The sequence below is a fragment of the Passer domesticus genome, chromosome 1, assembly GCF_036417665.1.
Source record: "Passer domesticus isolate bPasDom1 chromosome 1, bPasDom1.hap1, whole genome shotgun sequence".
NCBI classification, from domain to species: domain Eukaryota; kingdom Metazoa; phylum Chordata; class Aves; order Passeriformes; family Passeridae; genus Passer; species Passer domesticus.
In genome coordinates, this window is record NC_087474.1 from 72909854 (window position 1) to 72927453 (window position 17600).

The 17600-nt window shown below is 41.8% G+C and overlaps 1 protein-coding gene across 2 annotated transcripts in view; it reads right to left on the minus strand.

The window, feature by feature from the left end:
* The window catches only part of ATXN1 (ataxin 1), a 344115-nt gene extending 343251 nt beyond the window's left edge, over positions 1 to 864 (minus strand). The window contains exon 1 of one of the 2 annotated variants that reach the window (XM_064423954.1): positions 730 to 864. The gene's annotated coding sequence lies outside the window, so the exon portion shown is untranslated. Of the gene's footprint in view, positions 1 to 629; positions 684 to 729 lie in introns of those variants that run through there. The other variant, XM_064423939.1, reaches the window with a different exon arrangement.
* Between the last annotated feature and the right edge of the window lie 16736 nt (positions 865 to 17600).

Genomic DNA, 17600 nt, shown 5'->3' on the forward strand with positions numbered 1-17600 from the left:
GACTTAGTTCAAAGGAACAGTACATTGTGAATATTCCTGTGTATAAAATTACACTGAGATGTAGCTGACAACTGCAGGGCTCCTCCCCACAGCTAACTGTGCAAAAAAAAAAAAAAAAGCAGGACAGCAAATAGGTGCCAGGTGTCTGCTTTTAAAATGCCTTCAAGTATTAGATTTCCTCCTGTTTGACTGCTGGGTCTCATACCAAAACCCTCGGGGCACAGTTCAACAGCTCCAATGACTAAGCTTTGTGGACTTGTGTCACAGTCACATTTGCACTACTCCCTGTCCCTTGACAGGTTGAAAAGGTACCAGCAAAGCAAGAGAAGCCCACACGCCAGAGCAATGTGGAGGGGAGCACTGCTCTCCCTGTCAGTGGCAATTTGTCCCTCCTAGCCATGCATGGAGAGAGACACTCACGTCTAGGCAAGGGTGACTCGAGGAGAAGCATCTCTGGAGGTCAGCCCAGCCAGGGCTTGCTCTCCTCAGACATAACCATCATGGGCCTGTTTCCATAGGAGCAATTTGCCTGACTTTAATCCCTTGATCTTTACCAGAGGGCAGCCAGCATTCTGAGACTGGACTCGAACTGGCAGAGAAACCAGGTGAACAGAGCCAGGGCTACAGACCTTTGGGTGCATCAGCATCACTGCTGCAGGCCAGAGGATTCCTTCCCCGCTGTCCCTGCTCCAAACCACGGACGCCCCGTGAGGGGCAGCGAGCCCTTACCTCAGGTCATGCGTGAGGGGAGGCCTTTCGGAGCCTCCCGCTTGCATGGTGAAGAAATGGTCGGTGCACGATGCTGTAACACGTAGTCAAGCTCCTCTGAGCACTCAGGCTTGAGCGCAGCTTGCTGCTCCCGCCCTGGGATTTTCCCTGGAATTCCAACACAAAGCGCCCCCGGCAGGGGTCACCCTGCCCCGCGGAACTCCGTCCCGGCGCCGCTCCCGGCCCCAGCGCTGCCACTGCGGAGGTCAGGGGTTTATTCCTGCCTTTTTTTCTTTCTTTCTTTCTTTTTTTTTTTTTTTTTAACCCCCCGAGCGTCTGAACAGGAAGGCAGAATATTCCGTGCGTGCTGTATTTATGCCGCCGTCCCTTTTAAGTCAGTTTCCTAAGATACCCAGCTAAAAGAAAGATGTGAATAACTTCATTCACGCTGTCACCAGGAAGAAAAACGGGAGAAAAAAATAGAGTTCCAAGAATATAGAAAGACAAGTTCAAGGGAAGTAAAATTATGTATGTACTATCAGTTTGCTTTTTCTCTTACTCCAGAGGCAGCTCTGCCACAGGAAGCAATGCCAGCCATCCTCCTCAGAGATTTTTCCTACAAGAGTCACCTCTATTGAAGGGAAGTGTTCAGTATGATGCTGAAATGAAGAGTTCAAAGGAAGGGAAAGAAATCCTCAAAATAATCAGTGGATCAGGGACCTGTTTTGATTTTTTGTGGTGTTGCATCTGCCTGAAGGAAAGGCAGAAGCCAGGATCCTGCGCTGGTGGGAGCTCGCAGGGCCAGGCTCCTTTGCCTGAGGCTGACACTCACTCATGTTTGTCCATAGAGCTCATTCCTGGGCAGGTGCGAGTGCTGCTGGAGGTCCCTGTGGAGCATGGTCAGAGTTCCTCCCTTCATGAGTCTGTGTTTCTTCTCCCCTCATACTGATTTAGTCTCTTTCTTTTCCCTTCCTCATTTTGTTCCTCTATTCCTCTGATACTGTTCCTTATGACCTAGTTTGCCTTCTCTCCAGCATGCAGAGGAGTCACTAGGCTTTTTCCTGTCCTTGCTGCACTGCAGTTCTTTATACACTGAACAAGAATGTTCCGTTTAAAATACCAGCCCTTGCTGCTGGACCATCAAAATCCTCCAATTTCAAAACAATGTCTGAAAAGCTGGGACAAATGTTTTTCTTGCAAAAAGCAAACACAGTTGACCACTGTGCCCTACATCCTCGGGGAGACACAAAATACACACCAAGACCACAGTCACAAATAAGCCCCTAGTATTCATTAGATAGGAGTAGCTGCAGGAACTGAGATGTCTCCAATTTTCAGGCATTTGAACTCAACATCCAAATGGTTTTATGTTGCATAAGTCTCTGTTTTATAAACTGCCTGTGGTGCTGAGACAGTGTGCTGCAGCAGCTCTCGGGAGCTGTCTCTTGTGAAGCCACACTGTTTCCTAAATTACTCTGTTCTCACTTTTAATATTATCCAGAATGATGAAACTGAATTTGTTCCTTAGAGCTTTGCATTAACTGCCTGTCTCTGTCAGTGCACTTCAGACCAAGCCAAAATACTGAATGGTGGGAGCACAATTGTGCTGCACAATACAATGCTTTGGCATGAGCTCAAGAAGCTTAATGCCAGAAAGGGTCAGTAAATAATGTCACTACTTTCTGTATATACAGAACTTTGCATTTAATTACAGACTGTAGTAGCATGGGTACAGAAGGATTGTAAATGAAAAAAAAACAACAAACCAGGTGCCTTCAATCTCCCTTTGTTTTTCAATGTTACCTTTACAATTCAAAACAACTCGTCCTCTTTTCAACTTCTGTCAGAAGTGCTGGTTTCCTTTGAGGAGCCAGAAGTTCTTATTTCAGGCAGCATGTCAAGAGAAACCATGTTTTCCCAGCATAGAGTCAGCAAGCACTGAAAAGAGACTTCAGTGACTGCAGAAGCAACTACTGAAAATATCCCAACTGGTGTAAGACTCCTACATCTAACTGTGCAGGGAAGGTTTGGGAGCAGTGGGCATAGGGAAAGGGCAGGATTAATGAGGAGGGAGGGCTGGGTACCAGGGTGCTTTAGGATAGAAAAGTCCCTCCCAGAATGGCAGTAACAAAATTGTTTCCCTCCTCCTTTTGAAAAACAAAGCAAACCAAAAGAAAACACGAAGTTTTGATAAAACAAAGAGGCAACTTTACAAAGTAAAGCCAGTATCAATCACACACAGCAGGTACTCAGTTTAGCTCAGTGAATTCCCTCTCTTTTCCTGTTGACTTGCAGATTAGGAAGGCACAGGATAAAGAGATCCTGTCAGGGATATTAACGGAGCCCTCCTGCAAAGATACCAGACATAAGCTCTGGTCACAGTCTCTCCTTACCATGAAGCAGCCAGCTCTGGAGATGTGTTTCCAGCTGACTGACACTATCTCAGAGAGGGTGAGGACAGAGACAAGCTAGAATGTCCTACCCCAGTGTGTGACCCCTGTGTGCCCTCACTCACAGCTACCCCATTAACCCTTCTGCCTGGGATTTAATTCTGTGGAGTGATTTGTTCTGAAGTAGAGACCTGACTGATATATACATAGCAGAATAAACTTGCCCACTATCATCGCTTTTCCACTCCCATTAAATTCAGTTTTCTCTTGTTCTTTCTGTGTTTTGTGTTTAACAGGCCATCTTTTATTTTTAATATTTGAAAATCTCTGGCAGGTGCTAGATCTGTTCTTCCTCCCTGGCAGTTTTAGCATAAACATTGTTTTGCTTTGGAGGAAAGTGGGGAAAGAAAATGAATAAGGTAAACATAAACAAATTTAGAAAAATATTTGCAAAGACAGTACTGGGAAAATTCTCTCTCCTTCACATGAGAGCATTTAGTGTGCTGTGGCAATATCTAGTGACTGGCTACTACAGTATGCTGGTATGACTGCTTCCATTATTTTCATTCTGTCTAGATTCTGGAAGATACTAAAGCCAGGTAGTGATATGGAAGGTAATGATTATTGGTGATGGCATCTCCGAGAGCTGCTTAGAGTAGAGTCACACTTAAAAATCAAAAGAGTAAGATCCTGCTGCAGAAAGTCCTGCTGGCACTACAAACTTCCTTCTGAAGTGGTACTCTCACTTAGTTGTGAGAGCCCTTATGTTTCCTGTTACACTCCCTGGATGCCTGGAGCTAAAAACATAAGCTATTAGAGTTGGAATTACTGAGCCAAAGCTCTCAGCCTGGGACTACAAGGGATCACGATCCTCAGTAAAACATTGTGACTTCCCCTACAGTGGGAAATTAAACATGCCTGGGGTCAAGTGGCATGGAATGCCAACATATATCCTATTAAATGGTCCTTGATCCAGAGTATCCTCTGAATTGTGCCTGGGAGCTGTTGGAACAGTGCTAGCTGGCCCATGTAACAACTGCCAGAGGCTGTTCTGACATTTGAACTCATGACAAGTTTGTTTATTCTCAGAAATCTTCCTTGACACTTTCAATTACTAGAGTAGGCACAACCTGTCTGAAACAATGTTTTCCTCACATTTCTGACCAGTGTACTATTCCTTTCTCTATCCTCAATAAAATGTGCCTTTGACTGTACTACCAAAATACTCATAACTATCCCACAATTTAATACTTACCTGGTAGAAACTAGCTACTTTAGTTAATAAACAGTCATGTTAAATATGAAACTTATTAACCCAGTCTGTCACAAATACTGTGTTTTTCTCACCAGCTCTAGCAATTGACAAGTCTCATGCTTTACCATATTCCTTTTCCCTTAAGAGTTCCTGGAAGATCACCACTTTGCAATGACTCACATTCTTTGTGAGCACTTGGTGGCTGACAGACAAAAAGGAAAAAAAGAGAAAAAAAAGAAAACTTTCTGATGAATAGCCCTCATGAGCTAGGAAGTCAGTGAACAAGTGTTCTCCAGCAACTAAGCTGCTCCTAGGCATATCCATATCAGCCTTCAAAAGAAAAAGATATTTCACAATCCTATAGGATACTGAAAACAAGCACTAGATGGAGCAGTGGGTAAACTTCTGGACTCTCTGCCTGCTTTTATTCAATCCATGAAGTTACCAGATAGCCCTCTTGGAATCTGAGCTGACAAGCTGATGCCAGGTCAGTAGTTTGTGAAGACACAAGTGTGCCTTGGGTAGGGCTGAAACATTAGTCCATATTACATGACTCTTTGGATTCAGGGCAATTAACACTGATGTATAACTGGTGGCCACATTCCTAGATACACTCTTAGATGTTTGTACATTCTCCTTTGTCTAACAGTTTTGACTAATATGCATCCTTTTTAAAGATTTTCAGTAAGGATCTGTAAGTCCACAGTATCCCACTTATCATTTGACTACTGAGGACGTCAGTCATCAAAATCAAAACTAGACCTTTCCTTTTCATTATGGATAGTGCATTTTGCCTTGTCTGCCTTACAAAAATATCACAGATTTTCACAGCTGAGAGTTCACAAAGACTCTGGTCTTCATTGGTGTTTGAAGATTCCCAATATAGGGTGTCCCTATCATTAGAAAACTTAAAATGTATATGAAGGGACAGAAATTTTCACAAGGCATCTGGTCTGGGTTTTAGGCATTTTCCCAGTTGGAGAAAAAGTTGTCTTGTTTGGAGAGGAAAAAGCATATTGTTAGGAAACAGCTTCATGATTCTTAGGGTAACTTGGAGGGAAAGGGGAATGCTGAAATGAATAGCTTTTAAGCATTTGGGAATGCCAGTGTGGACTTCAGCTTTCTTTAAAGTACAAAAAATAGAAAAGGGGAGGGAATATTTCCACCTCTTCCCTTGACAAAAACAATCTTTGTCATGTCAACCAACAGCTAGTGCTGGGCTTATCACTGCCTCCACTCTGCCCTGCTCTCCCATCTCAGTAACCTGTTCTGGCTTCTGAAACTCACACCCTTTGGAACTGATTGAATAATGGACTTTTCACTTCAGGCTCTCTCAAATAAGAGAAAAAAATCCTGTGGGTTACATATGGAGTTATTAAATCTAGCTTCAAGATGCTACATTTGAAAATTAATTGTAAAAATGAAAGAGGGTCACTTCAAAAATGAAAAATTAAAGAGGATTGGTTTAAAAATAACAATTGTTTTAAGGCCTTACCCTTCCTTGTTTTTTTGCTGTCTGAATTGTTTATCAAAACCTACCCTAGTTTTCCACTTTCATAGCAAATTACTTCAGTTTTCCAGAAACTGCAGATGTCCCTCACCAGATTACTAAGAAAATAACAGTAGAGTATATAATGTTTGCATGAGAGCTATTTGAAGAATTATTCATGTCAGCAGTTAGTCATAAACCTTTATACAAACATTTATATCACCAGAAAGCTGATGACAACCCTAAATTCTTCTTCTAATTTCCCCCCCACTCTTCCCTTTCTATTGTGCTTCCTAAATGAATCCACTGATTGGCCCAGAATTCATCCATCTGACTTTACACCTAGGATATGGTCCAAGGAGGTGGGAACAGCTTACATCTTGGTTAGAAGGACTGAAAAATAAGTTTATTTTACTAATGTAAACCTGGAATTTAGCTGAATTCAAGCATTGACAGGCTAATGGTTGTTGTTTAGCTGCAACACCAATTTATTTTACATTTTAAGACCCAATGTAGCATCATGCTACATCCCTCAGCAGCCCCAGAAGCACCTCGAGAGAGGCATCAGTGACTGTCTCTGCAAGGGAGAGCCCTGCCCAGCCCACACAAACACTAATTATTGCTTTGTTCACCTTCCTCCCCTTCAGTCACTGGCAACAAGAATTGATGCCCAGCCAGCAAAGAGTGGTCAAACAGCTTGTTGTCATCTCCTCCAGCACAGGTACCACAGGCAGTCACTGAGGAGGATGGACCACTGGAGACAGGAAATTGCCTCTTTTATCTGTGCCTGAAGCTGCTCCTGATTCAAGGTGTGATGGCAGAATGTGTCAACATGTGACAGCACCTTTATTTTCACAGTGTATGCAAGATGTCAGCAATAAAACCTGGGCCTGGGAAAGGTTTAAAATAAGCAAAGGAATGCTAAATTACACCTTAAAACCCTACTCCAGAGAAATGCAAAATGATAGTATTAGCCTGAGCCAAAAGCACTTGATGTTGGAAGGAAAACCCAAGCAAGAGTGGCTAAATTGACAGAAAAAAGACCTCAGTTTATGCAAATATGAATGACAATATTGATCAAGAACACTTGACACATCACTGTCATAAAGTGGGGAAAAGTAATCTGCACATGGCAATATCTGCTGGCAGTATTGCTGTAAATAATTACTCTGAGGTTCAATTTAGTAATTATTATCACTGAGACCATTTTAAAGAAGAAAATAGTATAGGATGATAGCAGAGAAAAGTTTTGTTTGTTACTTTATTAATAATGATTTTTGTAATGCCTTATTAGTTATCATTTGTATTTGTGTAGAGGCCTTCATTACCAAAGTCACTCTACAGAGAGACCTAATTGATTTTATAGAGAGCAACACTGATTTGGAAGACATGCACAGTAAATATTACATCACTTGCTCTTCTGTTGGCTGTAGAGGAAAGAAATCCTCTTTCTACCACATACTCTCTCTGCAAAACTGTAGACCCAGATGTAAACAGAACTATGCTTAAACAGTGAGTACACACACCATAGTCTGCATTTGCCTAAAATATACAAATTATTGCAGTATGCTCCTATTTCAAAAGACAGTTGGTCTGAATTATGATAAAGTGCTTTAACTAAAGATTTTACCATTTATAAACATTTCTTGAACTTGAAAGCCATGCACTTATTCAGCAGCATGTTATTCCACTTAATGGGATAATGAAGAGTGGGAGCAAAACCAGGCTACCTGCACTTTTTGGCATCCTATGTAGCATTGTCATCAAAATGATGCTGTGGCAAGGGGAACAGCTCAAGCATATCACAAAGCCCTGAAACAAGCTATGCCATTATGTGAAAGTTCCCATGAAACCCCAGTGACTGTTAAATTATTGAATGTGAATTGCTTGAAAATGCAGTATTTCCAACAACTCCTTTGCAAAAGACTGAAGTTTTGCTCACTACTAGATGTCTCAAGCAATAATAAAATCAAAGCACGAAATCCCTATGCAACAGCAGATTAAAGAGAACGAAGAGAGTGTATAGTATTACTGAAAAATAAAATTAAGGGTAATCTTGTATTAAGTGTTTGGATACAGTCTTCATCCAGAAAGAAAATCATACAATAAGTACCTATGGATTCATCTTCTGGTAGCATGAAATGTCACTGGTTTCCCCACACTGTCACTATGACCCTCTGTGCAGTGCAGTCCAAATTATTTGGCTCATTGCTGTGAACTCTCTGTTCTGTTATTGTCAAGACACAGCACTCCTTTTCTGCCAAAAAGCTGGGATGTGTGCAAAGCAGGAAGACTTGGGCCTTGCCCTTTCCCCCTTGCCTGTTGCCCCTTCCCCCTTCCCTTTCCCTCTCCTTCCCTTTCTGTGCTTTGCTTGGGACAGCAAAACAGCTGTTTTATTGGTGTGGTGCTGGAGAACTCAGATTAAAGGTCTACCAATTTATAGCCACTGCACATACATAGCATATGTATATTTGCATACACAGCATTTCATATCAGCCACTTTCACGTGATTATGGGACTTGGTTTGCTTGCTGGTAGAGAATATCTTTTATTTAATAAGGAGGAGCATAGGTATTGCTGTTTTTCCTGGATGCCTCTTGGGAACTTTCTTTGACATCTAAAGCCTTTTTCTGGCAACCAGTTTGTTCTCTAACAACAGCAGGCTGGGAGTTGTGATAGATCCCATTTAGTCTTTTGAGAAACAACTAAATTCTGTGAGCTAACTTGTCTTCTTTTACCATCTAAGGAATATTGGCAGGCTGCAACCATTTTCCTCTGTTAGCCCTTGAAATGATTCTTCATGCTTTTGTCACATAATTAAAATTAGATTATTGCAACTCCCTGCTGGCTGGCCTTAGAGCTTTGTAAACACTCCAGCTGGCCCCTAGGTTCATAGTGAAAGGGATGCTCTAAGCATATTCTTTCTTTGTCCTCTCTTCTCTCATCTGTGTTGAAATCACTGCACTTGCTAACTGCCAGCAGAATGTATTGGGTTATTGCTTTCTAAGGGCAGTGAACATAATGTTAAAGACATTATGTGCCAAAGTCTCTCTCAAGCTTTCCTTGAAAGAGCCTGGATGCAGGAGCTTTCAATCTATTTTCTCTTTGTTGGTGAGGTCTCTTTTTGCTGAAAAGAAGGGAGAGGAGGGGGAGGGAGTGGAGGAGCACAGGCTCTCCTAACACAGCATTCAAATAGAAATTGCATACAGCTACACGATTTCAAAAGCAGGGGCTGACTTTCACTGACCAGTGTGTAAATGCCATGGACGTTATGCAGTTGCTTCTTCTCCTATGACAAAATGACTCCCTTCCACCCCAAAACATGAAAGCCATTTTGAAATAACAGCACTCCCACTACAGCCAGGCTTTCTGAGTTCAGTAGGCAGCATTCCTGGCTGGCTTCTTTTTATGTCACATTTGCTTATGGACCGTTACTCCCACATTCACATCCAGCCAGTTCTGTCTTATAAATCTTGCATGGAACATCGCAACCGTGTGAGATCTGCCTGATGAGCTTGTAGGGATATCATATTAAAGTTCTCAAGGGTCTGCATGACTAATTGTTAATGAGAGAGAACAATGCAGGGATAATGGTGCTTTAAAAGTAAGTAATACTAATGGCATAGTTTGTGTTTGGATGTGATTGCACATCTTGCTGTCACATGTAGAGATCATCTCTTAGTGTCCTCTGGTTTTATGAGCCCATAACCTCAGCTCTATAATCAGATAGTCAGTAAGCACTTACTCTGCTGAAGGAGAATTATCGTGGTGAAAAAGCACACACAGGCAGTAAAGTTGGCTGTATTGAACTCTGCAAAACTATCAGAGCCTCACACTGAAGCCAAGAGTACATTTGTTTGGGTTGAGTTTTTACACAGTCTTGGCCAGCCAGTTCTTTGAAACGATGACTATGGCTGCAGAACCACTGAGGCAATACTGTAGAATACCAATATTGTCCTTATTTGTGCTTCACCTTATCTCTCATATTAATGATTTATGTTCCAGCATGGTCACCTCTGTGCCCAGTCACTTCTTCTGTGCTATCTATTCCTTTGGACACCAATATTTAGTTATGCAGTGCTGTTACTAGCCAGGGGCTTGATTTTAAATCCCTTGGACAGATTTCCAGAACGACTCCCCCATCCAGCTGAAAGCAAAAGCACTGCGGGTCTTTGGCAGCTCTGCAAATCAAGACTGCAGCTCCTAGAAGAAGTCTGAAAACAGTTGATTCTTACACTCAGCTTCCTGCCACAGTGCAGTTTGTGACTGCTGGCAGCCACAACATAACATAAGCTCTGTTTCTTTTCTGCCCTGTTTCATTGGGGATTTTGCTGACATAAATACGTTACCACGGGTGAGCAAGTGCACGACGCCATGGCTAATGCAGAGAACATCCTCTCCTATGACAGAGATGCCATTTGCCATGCTCTGCTGCCTTCCCAGTGCAAACATCTCCGCTGGGGACCTCACCACTGCAGTGCTGGCATGCCACTGCCTTTGAACAGGGACCGTGCCAACCTCCCAGACAGCCGTAAGCATGCGAAGCCAAGACACCATGTATCAGGGCCTGTGCATGTGTCAAGGACAGGTTTCCCAGCCTGAAATGTCAAAGCAACTGTTTTATCCCTCAGGAGGTGCATTTGTCTCTATGGTGAAGAAAATGTATTATCACAAGTGTTGCCTTTGAGCTCAGAGCTGGATAAAGACCAGACAGACACTGAATCCAGCAAAATTTCAGCATCCCCCTTTTCTCATCCTCTGACAACTTTTTTTTCCAAGAACCAGTCTGCTTCCAAAAGGAGAGAACTGAATACTGACCAACACACTCCTTGCTTCCAGACTTTACATAACAACTGCTTGGAAAGCGACACTTGAAGTTTGTTCTGTTGAGGACTAGTCTCAAGTCTAGTGCCCTTGTTAGCCAAATTGGGACTCCACTTCTTGTGAGCCTGTCTCCTAATATTGGCATAGATAAATGGCCTCTAACTGGGCTTTTCATTTTGCTCCTAACATTACAGACCCCACACAGAGACACAACCCCTGGTTTCAGACCTGGGGACTTGCAGAGGGCTGTGCAGTGATCCTGTTGCTGCTGAGTCGTAAAGGAATGAAGGGGGTGACTGATTCCAGTACGCTGGCAAGCCAGGAAGGACTCCAGCTCCTGACCTCACACCAGCTTCCTTCTGGGTGTCAGCTGCTGACTGTGGCTGAGTTACTCACTGATGAGAGCCAAAGGAGCCAGGACCCACAGGGTATTTCACTCTTAAAACATCTTGCAATGCTGCAGAAATGCAGGCTTTTGGAATAAAACAGACAGTTAAGCAGAAGATGGATACTTTATCACTTTCCCAAAATGGGCAAGCAAAAAATCTCTAGTTGCCTTTCACAAGTCATTTCATGTCATTTCTCCTGTGTTGCTCTGATGCTTTTGTTTCAAAGAGAGTGAGGGTGATGTGGAGTTTTGTTTCTTTCTTTATTTTTAATTAGCACCTCTGGGCAGTGACCCAATCAAAGCCTCATCTCCGTAACAGAAGCCTGTCTGACCACAACTTGCATGTTCCAATTTTCATTCACAGGCAAAGACTATCTGTTGTCCAAGTATTTTTACTCTGTCATAATCAAAATACAAATTGTAGCTCAACTTAAAATAGACATGTCAGAAACACTTGACATGACCTGCATACCTGTCAACAAGTGATAATCAAATTTCCTTGCCATACTAAAGTTGGGCAGAAGACATTTATTTTAAAAAAAACAAACCCCAACCTATCTAGTTTCCATATTATACTGAATTTCTGAGACACAATGGGAGTTTTTTTCTTTTATGCAAAGGAGCCTAAAAGGAGTACAAGCAGTTAAAGGGATGTCTGCTGCAGCTGGGACAAGGGTACAACTTCTCTTTGAAACAGCTTACATGCAGCATTACTGAAACTTAAAGAGCAGAGATGGAATTATTTCTCTGCTTTTTCCATTTATTGATTATGCAAATACAGTTTCCCTTGTATAAATATTTAGCTTCTCCATTTCTCTCTGAAAATCAAACAGCAGCAGGGCTAGAAAAGCAGGGAACTAAATTGTAGAACTGGCATTACAGTATATTTGTGAAAGTTGAGACCACAAATTGTAGTGCATTTTTAATGAAAGTAAAACCCAAACTGACACCATGCCTTACAAAATTGTTGGGAAAAAAAATGACACAGAGCCAAAAGGAAACTTCATACAGAGAAGATTTTTTTTTAAATGCTGTGATAACATGGCAATGTTTAGCAGAAAAAGATAAAGGTATAAGGAAAGAGAAATTATTCCAGTTCCTTTCTGCATAAACTTGCTCTGGAAGTGTTTGCCAGAAACAAAAAGCTCAGCCCAAGAATACAAATAAATAGTCCTCTATAGTACAGGGTTAAAATTATCAATGTCTCACTAACTTGTGATCCAGACTAAGCAGGGCATTAAAAAACCCAAAAGAGCACAGCTTCTTCTATTCCTGAAGAGACTGAAAGGGTACACTGACATAACAGTTTCCAACAGCTGTGATAACAGCCTGTGCAGGGTCATGCTGCAGCTGATGGACAACAGCCCCTTGCACACAGAGCACTGGAGCCGTGCTTTGTGGGGCTGCCTGTTGCCAGGCTCAGCTCTGGTTACCTTGTACAGTATATCACAGACTAATCCTTCTGTACTTGTCTGTGTCCTCCTCTGAGGGTTCTTCCCCATCTCCTTTTCTGGTTTTGCCAAGACAGAGGAATGCCTGTCCCTGCCTCCTTTACTGGATTTTGCCTGTTTCAGCTTCTGACGCAAAATGGCCCTTCCTCGCCTGGAGGTGTTGTGAGACATGTAGAAGAGGGCTTTTCCTTTCCACACTCATTGCATGGGTTTGGGATGCAAAAGTTCCAAATCTCTACTAAATACAAAGCACCAAAACAAAATCATCTCTTTGTCATGACATCGCTGCTCTAAGACAGGAACTTACTGGGTTAAAATCTGAGACACTTCTTATTTATTTGAACAATCTCCCACTAAGCTCATTGCAACTGTACTGAGAGGAAACGACAGTGGGGACTGCTGAACAGAAAAGCTCACAATTATCAACTAATTATCCCAGGAAACCTACTGCAGTGGGAGACACTGTTGCCCTTGATCCCATGAGACACAAGGACCAGGACACAGAAAGCTTTGGCCCTCTTTGCTAGCCTTAATCCCAGCTCTGGGAAGACCACTGCTCCTCCCTGAAAAAACACTCCATGGAAGAGGACTACGGTAGCACATCCCAGAATACTTCAGCAGGCTAAAATGGGGGGCAAACTGCCCACAAACACACATGGTAAGTAAGGAAAGTAGATACCAGGCCTCCATGAATATTCCAAAATAAACGCCACAGGAAGAGACCTTTCTCCTGTCCAGCAGCACAGCTTCAAGAGGGACATTTGCAGATCAGGTGTTGCCATGGGATGCCTTCAGATACAGTCTCAGGATGTCTTGACTGTTTCCTGTGGATTCACAGAGCAGTTGAAAGAGTGAATTCTGAAGATCTTGTCCTCTCTTTATATGTAGTCTGAGGGACCTGGAGTCTGACTCTTCGTTAGTCTAAAAAATTGTAAATACCATATAATTTCTGGCAGGAGGAAGTGTGACTGGCACCCCAGGGACACTGAGGAGCATTAAAAACTAAAACCCAAACCTGAGGTTTTTTTTGCAAAGATGCCACCTGGATTCTGACAAAAACAGATTTGCAATGCAAATTTTGCAAAATTTGCAAGATTTGCATATTTTCGGAAAGTCTGAATGCAGAAGGCTAGAAAGGTGTCAAATGTCTGATATAAACTATGTTCTGAAAATATGTGTAAGTAGTATGGATAAAGATGATGTCAGAGGTGTTAACCAGTTTTCTGATTGTCTTTGCAGATGGCAATTTATGTCAGTGTAATTTTTAAGTTGCTTCTGGAATTCTCCCTTTCTGTTCCTCCAGGTTCAGCTGTCCTTTGCAATCCTATTGATCTGGACCACATTCTAATGCCCTGTGTTGTGCCAAATGGGGAGAGAACCAGTTGCATATGCCATGCTTTGCAGGAGGGGATAAAACCTATGCAAAGCAGTAGGAATGGTAAATTTTTAACCTTTTCCTCTTTCTCACACAAACTGTGATTGCACTTAAAAGGCAGCATTAACACGTGAGAATACAGAATGAAAGGATGTGGAATTCATATTCTAAGCAAACAATGAAGAGTAGCTGCAAGACTTTTGGCATCTGAGTATGATGAAGCTTTCAAGACTATTTCCTCATGAGGGAACCTGAACTACTGGAGATCACACATACTGCATACTCAACTTGCACACTTGCAGAAAAATTCCCTTTTAGGCAATTGTAAAATTCATGTGTTTCAACCATTTCCCTGGCACTAGTATAAACAAAAATAAGGAGAAGAGGGCTGCAGAGGACGATTCACAGATGCTGAGGATTAGTGGAAGGAACATGAAACCATGAAAGGTGTATATGCCCATATTTTCTCTAATGCTCACAGCAACTACTGAGTAAGCAAATGGCCACTCCTAGTATGACTAATGGTGTAACTACTTAAAGACTTATTTCCACTGAAGTTTATGAAAGTTAAATCAAAACAAACCACAGAGTTTAAAATAGAAATGTGCACTATCTGCTGTGAGCTGCAGCAGACCATTTCAGCCCATGTATGATTTTAAGCACATGTGCAGTTCTTTGGAAAGAGATGCAGTGCTTAAAACCACGTGCTCACATTGCTTTGCTTAAGTGAGATCTCCATCTGACCATACTGAGCTGCACATCCAAAGTCTTTGCAACTTTACTTTGTAGCCATTAGTTTTGGACCCACGGGAAGCTATTTATAAATATCTGAAATAATTAAATCAGATCTGTACAGCAGAAAAGGGAATCAACGAAATATGGTCACTATGGCAACAAATATTTTCTGGATGTAATTTTGCTTCTAATCAGCAATGGCGTCCCCATGTTCCTAACAATGGCAAAAGTTGTCAGGCTTTTCTTATTTGCCTGTTTGTATTAAATGTGTTCATACAGAGTAAAACAATAAATGTAATGTTCAAGTATTTTAGACAAAGGTTCCTTTTCAGAAGTATTTTACACTAGTTGAAAAAAATATTAGGAACTTGAAAAAGAAATTAATTGTTTTCTCATCTTCCTATTGCTCTCCTGCCTCACTGGTACAAAGCGAGTCTCTGCTAGACTGAGACATTTCATAGGCTCCAACTTTGCATTCAGATATAAAAGCGATCCCTTCACCACCAACAACAGCTGAAAGCAAGGTTAGGAAAAAATGATGCCACAAACCAAACTGCTGTTTTCAACAGGCAATGCTGTCTGACTCCTTCGTCAATATTAAACAAAACCAGAAAATAAAAGGTGCTCACACTTCAGCAGACCCCACCTGCAAAATATTCTTCTGGCCATGTCAATCACAAAAGTTAGGCCATACATGCAGTACATGCTGGAAATGTTCAGATCATGTCTTGGTCATATATGTAGTCTCTGAACTCACCAACTGGGCACAGCCTCCTTGGAGTTTTGCAAATTTCATGCTTTGTGGATTGAGTCTTTAATAGGTAGATTTTTCAGAGGGATTTGTGAATTTGTCTGCACTTGGTGGAACTCAAAAACACCAAGGAGTTGTCTGAGCTTGCTCTCTCTTTTATTTTTTTTTTTCCCTTGAGTAAATAAAACTTTTCCAAAATAGTTTCAAACACCCATCTTGTCCATTGCTAAATGAGAGGGCATTTCGGACAGGTCTGTATTTCCTCTCCAGTTTTACATTCCTGGTTTTCTTATAATCAGTGCGCCTCAAAGGTATGCAGTCAGTCCACCTACTTTTTTCCTTCGCTTAAAAACTAACAAATGCATTGGCAGTGTCAACCAAATGCACCAAAGGAGGTCAGTCCTCAGAGATTGTCAAGATTTACAAGTTTCATGAAAACAGTTCTTTGGTAGAGAGAAGTGATATCTTCCATGCCACGACTCCCAGAAAAGTTTGTTCACTTATCACATGTGCAAGAATCTGTGTTAGTACTGGGGCAAGAGGCAAAAAAGTACCCATGCTTCTGATTGCCCCACTCAAGGGAAATGGTTCAGTGAGAGCTGACAGCTTTTTTAGACACCGAGATAAATAATGGCTCTTCATGCAATCAGCCTTTGTGACTCCCTGTATACCTGACCTTGCCAATCTTACACAGACAATTAAACTGTTAATGTAGATCTTTAAGTGTCTCTTCACAGTTACCTGTGCCAACTCAGATGGGAGGTTTTAGATTGAGGTCACTCTCCAGCGTAGATTTATTCATTTATTTATTTATGATAATTATCATGTGATATTTTGGAGAAGAGAAATCTATTTATGCAAGAGAGGCATTAGGTTTGTAAAGCTCAAGCCACGCCCTCCACACAACAAAAACAGCAGCAAAGCCATACAGAGATGCCAGAGTAAGGGATATGCTCAGCAAGCCTCTGACTTGCGAAATCTGGGGGGTGTTTTTCTTCTCTTTAATTGATGCAGGAAATTCACGCTAGCAAAGGAGCTATAGCTGAAATAAGGTATAGCTCAAATATAGTTGGAGATGACATGACTACTTTCCCTCTGATCTCTAGCCTCCAAGCCCCTGCTGTCACAACTCACCTTCTGGATACAGCAAAGAGAGCAAAGGAAACTGATGACCTCTCACCCACATCAGCACCCACAGCAGCAGCACCAGCACATTAGACCAGGTTGCTTTGGGAATATACAGCTGGATTTTTGGCATAATATTTATCTTCTTTACTCATACAGTGTCTTAAAGCAAATATTCCTAGTAAAATTAAATGCTGCTATACTTGTCTTATATTAAAGAATGCCTTTATGTCCCCCTGTGCATGGGTGAGGAATTAATAAAATCTGAGGTCCTTTATGTTTGCATTGAGAGGGTACCCCCACCCTCAACGTGGCTGTTTGTCAGTGGGGTGACAACTGCAATGCACAGTTATCTGACATTTGTTTTCTAATGCACATGCTGTTTCAAAAAGAATAATGTAAATGTAAATAAATGCGAAGGAATCCTGAGGACATAAAAATATTTACAAAAAAAAACACTTAATGAAAAGCCCACATATTGCTCTGTATTGTTTCACTGACCATATATATATGTTAATTCTTCTAAGCCTCATTTGCCTAACAGCATGGAAACTGCCAGCATTTTAAGAGCTGCTATCAGATAACTTGAAATGACATTAGACAGACCATACAAACAGCACGCAGACTCCAGTGACTGTTTTGGATCTGATCTGAGGTGCAGCTTGGTTTTGCTACATGTAGACTTTAAGGTTGCTGGACACCACCTAAGTCCCTAAGATTCTGTGGTAAGAGAAGTTACACAATATGTTGCAAGCTTGGGGCTCTGAGAAATGTCATGTGTTGGGGACTGATCTGAAATTTTAATTTATACCCTTGCCAGTCCAGGGGGTTGTTTATCCCTGCTTCTATCTTCTCATACTTGGCTGTCAATTCTTACTCAGTGAGATGAGAAAACTGTTACGTAATTCCCGAATTTCACTTTTAGGACTGTTTTCATGATGCATCCAGGGTCACAGCAGTACAGAGAATCCCCAAGCCAGAACTCCCTGTGCTACACACTAACTCAAAACAGTCACAAAGAGAGACAGGCGGTATGGATCTCAACCGCAGAGATACTCTGAGATCTAGAAAACACTTGTGCATGTACTGAACTCATTAAAAGGAGCTCT